At 51.1% G+C, this 6,648-nt stretch overlaps 1 pseudogene; it reads right to left on the bottom strand.

Moving 5' to 3' along the window:
• Positions 1-273: 273 nt before the first annotated feature.
• Positions 274-511, bottom strand: LOC139227298 (U2 spliceosomal RNA; annotated as a pseudogene).
• Positions 512-6,648: the final 6,137 nt, after the last annotated feature.

The following is a 6,648-nucleotide window of genomic DNA, read 5'->3' as shown; positions in this document are numbered from 1 at the left end:
ACCAGGGGCGCTAACAGGAGGCACAAATGACCTGAATTTCAAGGCCTCAGAGTTTTTATAAACTACAAGGGATAGTCGCTCATCAGTGGCAGCTGGTGTGCAACCACAAGAAGAGGTTGATGCAGGTCTGCGCCAGGTGCCTGGGAGCTGTCATACTTTTTTTAAAAATTCGTAGCCAATCTTTCCAATTCTTTGTCAAATCACAAACGCCAGAGGTCACCCTGCACCAGTCAAGGATCACTCTGCGCCAATGCTCTTAGCCAAAAGGCCTAGAGCCACTGCACCGTTCCTGGAAGTACTGCAATACCAGGTTCATGCCATGGAGGTGGATGTCAGGCCCTCCCCACACACCTCCATGGAGGTGGATGGGTCAAGCCACCCCACCCACCTCCTATTTCCAAAAAGCTTAGGAGAACCACCTTCCTGATCCAGGGAGAACCACTTTGGGCTCATGGTTACTCCCCTGTCAGGTCAGTTACGCATGATCTTAGCCAAAAGGCCGAGAAGCTGGGAGCTGTCATACTGCCGAGGTCCAACGTGCCAGACATTTTAGTCCCAGGAAGCAGACCCACTTCAAACTTGGCTCATGACCCCTGTGAGGAACCCCACCAATCAGGCGCAGGAGCCCTACACTGAGAGTCACATGACGATCCGGAGTGTCATCAAGCAAATCATGGGAATGTTGAAGATGTGCTTCAGGTGCTGAGATAGGTGTGGAGGTGCCCTTCAGTACTCACCGCCAACGGTCCCTGCTGTGATATTGCACAACGTTGCCCAGCACAGAGGAGGACGAAGGGGCTCATGAGAATACAGAGGAGGAGGATGAAGATGGGGCACCCATCACCTGACCAGTCCCGTACATTGCTGCCCGGGATGCCGAGGATACCCGAATATCACGACGGTTCAGCTAGTGCGAAACATAAGAAATGAAATCATGCAGTTAGCTCCCACCCCCACGATCTCGCCCCCCCTCACCCCATCCCCCCCAGTACATCCCACTTTGCAGTAAACAGTCCTTCAACCCATGCACATCCATTGCACATCCGCCCAGTGGGTCCCGGCATGTAGTGGCATTCATCATTCAACAACTGAACGGATGAGTTAACCCTTGGGATGCAATAATGGACAAGACATGGAAGGGTGCAAACTAATAAATTTTACATTGTGTTATAAAAACGGGAAACTTAACCGCATAACAGTTTGTGACAGATACTGAGGGCTCAATCCTGCACAAACACTGGAGGAGTATGGGAAGTGCAGTATGGGAAGTGCAGAGGTACAGTTACAAAGGAAATTAGGAAAGCAAAGAGAGGGCATGAAAAAATACTGGCACGTAAAATTAAGGGAAACCCAAATGCCCGATGCACTGGGAAGCCCGACGGAGCTTGCAGACAATGTCAAGCAGCATGGAGGAGTCCATCTCCAACTTTGGTGCCCACTTTGGTAGGAAAAATAAAAAAGCAAATTATTATTTAAATGTGGACAGATTACAAAATGCTGCAGTACAGCGGGACCTGGGGGTCCTTGGTGCCGAGTGTACATGAAACTCAAAGAGTGAGTATGCAGGTACAGCAAGTCATCAGGAAGGCAAATGGAATGTTGGCCTTTATTGCAAGGGGGATAGAGTATAAAAGCAGAGAAGTTCTGCTACAACTGTACAGGGTATTGGTGAAGCCACACCTGGAGTACTGCGTACAGTTTTGGTCTCCGTATTTAAGGAAGGATATACTTGCATTGGAGGCTGTTCAGAGAAGGTTCACTCAGTTGATTCCGGAGATTAGGGGGTTGTCTTATGAAGATAGGCTGAGTAGGTTTGGCCTGTACTCAATGGAGTTCAGAAGAATAAGAGCTGATCTTATTGAAACGTTAAGATTATGAAGGGGCTTGACAAGGTCAGAGAGGATGTTTCTCCTCGTGGGGAGATCGAGAACGAGGGGACATCATTTCAGAATAAGGTATCGGCCATTTAAAACGGAGACGAGGAGGAATTTCTTCTCTCAGAGGGTTGTAAATCTGTGGAATTCTCTGCCCCGGAGAGCTGTGGAGGCTGGGTCATTGAATATATTTAAGGCAGAGATAGACTGATTTTTGAGCGATAGGGTTATGGGGATCGGGCAGGGAAGTGGAGCTGAGTCCATGATCAGATCAGCCATGACCTTATTGAAAGGTGGAGCAGGCTCGAGGGGCCAGGTGGCCTACTCCTGTTCCTATTTCTTATGTTCTTATGTAACTTGGCACAGGACTTTTCAATGTGGAATGGGTGGTCATTCTGATCGGTACAGCTGCGGAAACCCCTATGCTGGAGTGTCTGATGATCAATGATAGCTTCCATCACAGTATAGAGTGCTCCTCCTGCCTCTCCTCTACCTCTCCCTATTCATGCTCCTCTTCCTCACCTTGTCTACTGATGCTGACAATCCCTGTCCCTTCATTACGGGCAGGTTGTCCAGCATTCAGCATACCATCACAAGTCTGAATACCCGCTGTACTGCAGGGCTCCTCCTGAACATCCCAGTCAGCAGAGGCATTGTTTGAAGATGTCAATTGTCTGCCCAGTGATGTTCCTTATGGCAGCATGACTGTCATTGTACTCCTGCTGTGCACTGGTTCCTGCCCAGAGTCATGCACCATATCAGGAGGGGTTAACCCTTGTTGCCCAATAGCCAGCCTTTAACTTGGAGGCTGGTTGGAATATAGGAGGCACAGAGAACTAGCACAGAATGAAGAAATCATGAATACTCCCAAGATAGCGGGCACAAATCTGCCTGTGGTCGCCAGCCAGCTATGCATTGAGGGAGTGCAATCCTTTTTATTGATGAAGATTGCAGGGTTCTCCTGGGGAGAACGTAAGGCAATGTGCTTGCAGTCAATGGCATCTTGCTCCATGTGAACAAACCCCCGTGTTCTCTCCTCCTGCTTCTCTCTGACAATTGAGAAGGAGATGTACGAATTTCACTAGGTATAGAACGCTTCAGTGAGCTCTCTGATACAGCGGTACACTCCAAATTGGGAGATGCTGCTAGTATGTCCTGTTGTAGCTTGAAATGAGGGTATTGCATAGATTTTTAGAACAATGGTTATTTTGATAGTTATAGGTAGTGATGTTTTTGTTCTGTTTTGAGGCTTTAGTTGTGGCTGCAGCAGCTGACAGATCTCAGTGACTTGGTTAAGTGAAGACTCCTCATACATTGCTCTTCACTGAAGTTGAGGTGAAATTGTTCCCTGCAGCCCCTCTGTGGATTTGACCTGCTGCTGAGTGCCCTCTTTGTCCTCCTCCTCCTTTACCCTCTTCTAGCAGCTGGTCCTGCTCTGCTGTGTCATCCTTCATGTTTCCAGCCATGTTGTGTTCCGAGAGGCAGCTCGACTGGGCCACCCAGGTCTGGAGGCAAATAATTTGTACAGTAGATGACAGCCACAGCACTCAAGAGCAGCCAGACCTCTCTCTGTAAATTACTGAAACTTTCAATAGCCCTCGAACTGAGCAAAAAATGCCCCGAAGTCGGCAGCAGCCAGAAGTAATAATCCAGCAACGTGCCTGTGAGCCCTTTACACCCCGCTGAGGTGTCCTCGCCTCCAGTTACGGTCACGTTCTGCCGACCAAGGTCAAAACAAGGCAAAAGATTCACTTCCAAAATGGCACTGCGGCCTCAATTCGGTGTTGCACACTGACCCAGGACGTGCTCTTCCTGCGTCTGTCCAGTAGACACGCATGCTAAGCCCCGTACCAGATTGGTGTCCTGCCCACTTCCCAATGCCATTTTCTTGGACCTTAGGTGGCCTCATAGCATCTAAAAAACGGGCATTATGTGATTAAATTGAACCCCCATTGTTTCACAGAGCAGTACAGATGATACCTTTTTAGGGAATTAGGAAGTGGTCGGAATCGGGAACATAGGTGAATCTAAACCAGGAGCACTGTGTCCGAGGCTCCGCTTCACCAAGGAGAGGGTCACAGAACTGTGCCACCTCCTGGTCCCAGACCTGCCGCCTCAGAGCAGGGCGATGATGGCACTGCCAGCGGCCCTCAAGGTCACCATAGGCCTCAATTTTTTCGCCAGCAGATCCTTCCAGCCTGGTACAGGCGACATAGCAAACATCTCGCAGTTCGCCATCACAAAGGCTCTGTACTCCAGGAGAAGGGACTTTGTTGTCTTCTCCCTAAACAGAGAGAAGCAGGATCGTGCATGTGGCTTTGGCAGGATATCGGGCTTCCCCGTGGTGCAGAGCATCATCGACTGCACACACGTGGCTTTGCGGGCGCCGCATATCAATCTGAGATTACGTGACAGCAAACTGAGCCTGCAATCTGAGCTTCCACTGCAACATTCCAACATTGGGTGGTTTCCGCTTGTGCTGCAATGGAAGCTGTGACATCGGCCATCAGACCCTGCATCCTGGTTGGGTCTACAAGTGCACCATTGGAGATGCCCATCATTCCACCCTGAAAATTACCGGCTCTAAGCTCCGCGCAAAGCCCCGTGCAGCCATGCATTGTTGGAGCCGGACTCCTCCATGCTCCTTGACACTGACAATAGGCTCTCTGGCAGGCCTGCCGATGCACTGAGTGTTTCTGTGTGCATGGGCATCAGTAGGCCGCCCCATCAAAGTCATCCTCTGAGTCCTCTGCAGCAGAACTCAGGTGCGATCGCCCCGTCTGGGGAGCTGGCACCTGCGTTACCCTTTCCCTCTGCCCTGGCTGCAGCCCACTCGTGCCCACTCGTGCCCAGTGACTCACCATGTGCAGATCCCGCCTCTATACGACCCTCTAAAGTAGGCACCAACTCTTCTAAATGGCCTTTGACACCGTTAACCGCGAGGGACTATGGAGCGTCCTCCTCCGTTTCGGCTGCGCCAAAAGTTTGTCACCATCCTCCGCCTGCTCCACGATGACATGCAGGCCGTGATCCTGACCAACGGATCCATCACAGAACCAATCCACGTCCGGACTGGGGTCAAGCAGTGCTGCGTCATCTTGTCAACCCACTTCTCGATCTTCCTCACTGCAATGCTCCACCTCACACTCAACAAGCTCCTCACTGGAGTGGAACTAAACTACAGAACCAATGGGAACCTGTTCAACCTTCGTCGTCTCCAGGCCAGATCCAAGATCATCCCACCCTCTGTTGTCGAACTACAGGAAGCGGGCAATGCTTGTGTCTGTGCACATGCAGAGGCTGAACTCCAAGTCATCGTCAACATCTTCACCGAGGTGTACGAAAGCATGGTCCTTGCACTATATATCCGTTAGACAAAGGTCCTCCACCAACCTGGCCGACCCCGCCACACAGCACTGCCCCCCAGTCATCAAGATCCACGGCGCGGCCCTAGCCAACATGGACCACTTTCCATACCTCGGGAGCCTCTTATCAACAAGGGCAGACATCGATGACGAGGTTCAACACCGCCTCTAGTGCACCAGCGCAGCATTCGGTTGCCTGAGGAAGAGAGTGTTCGAAGATCAGGCCCTCAAATGGTCTACAGGACTGTAGTGATACCCGCCCTCCTGTATGGCTCAGAGACATGGACCATGTACAGTAGACATCTCAAATCACTGGAGAAATACCACCAAAGTTGTCTCCGCAAGATCCTGCAAATCCCCTGGGAGGACAGACGCACCAACATCAGAGTTCTTGATCAGGCCAACATCCCCAGCATCGAAGCACTGACCACACTCGACCAGCTCCGTTGGGCGGGCCACATTGTTCACATGCCCGACACGAGACTCCCAAAGCAAGCGCTCTACTCGGAACTCCTACACGGAAAGCAAGCCCCAAGTGGGCAGAGGAAACATTTCAAGGACACCCTCAAAGCCTCCTTGATAAAATGCAATATCCTCACCGACACCTGGGAGTCCCTGGCCAAAGACCGCCCTAAGTGGAGGAACAGCATCCGGGAGGACACTGAGCACCTCGAGTCTCGTCGGCAAGAGCATGCAGAAACCAAGCACAGGCAGCGGAAGGAGCGTGCGGCAAACCAGGCTCACCCACCCTTTCCTCCAACCACTGTCTGTCCCACCTGTGACAGAGACTGTAATTCCCATAGTGGACTGTTCAGTCACCTAGGAACTCACTTTTAGAGTGGAAGCAAGTCTTCCTCGATTTCGAGGGACTGCCTATGATGATGATGGTGCTTGGGAGTGTCAGATCGAGTGCCGGTGTGTCTTCATCACTCTCCTCTTCCTGCACTGGCTGACCAGGTTGGAGTTCCTGGGTATCTGAAAGGAGAAAGATCCAAGGGTCGGGTTAGAAACATAGAAACATAGAAACATAGAAAATAGGTGCAGGAATAGGCCATTCGGCCCTTTGAGCCTGCACCGCAATTCAATAAGATCATGGCTGATTATTCCCTCAGTGGTGAGGGAAGGGGGGAGGAGCAAGATATCCGTGCTTACACCATCAGCTGCTTGGAAATGAAGAGTGATTGTGGGATGAGGGGCTCGTGAGAAGGAGTAGGTATGAGAATACCATCATCATCAATGCCTTCAGCCTAGCCGCTTGACATGGCCTCACTGATGGCAGCTCCAATGACGTTGAGCAGTGATGTCTTCTTCAGCTGAGTGAGGATATGTAGGTGTGCCCGACCCCTGCCTGTTCGCTGCTGCTGCTTGTGGTTATGAGACACCTTGCACCGCAAGAGAAAGGGAAGTGT

The sequence above is a fragment of the Pristiophorus japonicus genome, chromosome 16, assembly GCF_044704955.1.
Source record: "Pristiophorus japonicus isolate sPriJap1 chromosome 16, sPriJap1.hap1, whole genome shotgun sequence".
NCBI lineage: Eukaryota > Metazoa > Chordata > Chondrichthyes > Pristiophoridae > Pristiophorus > Pristiophorus japonicus.
Note: the sequence above shows the minus strand (reverse complement) of the source record. Positions and strands in the feature narration are given on the sequence as shown.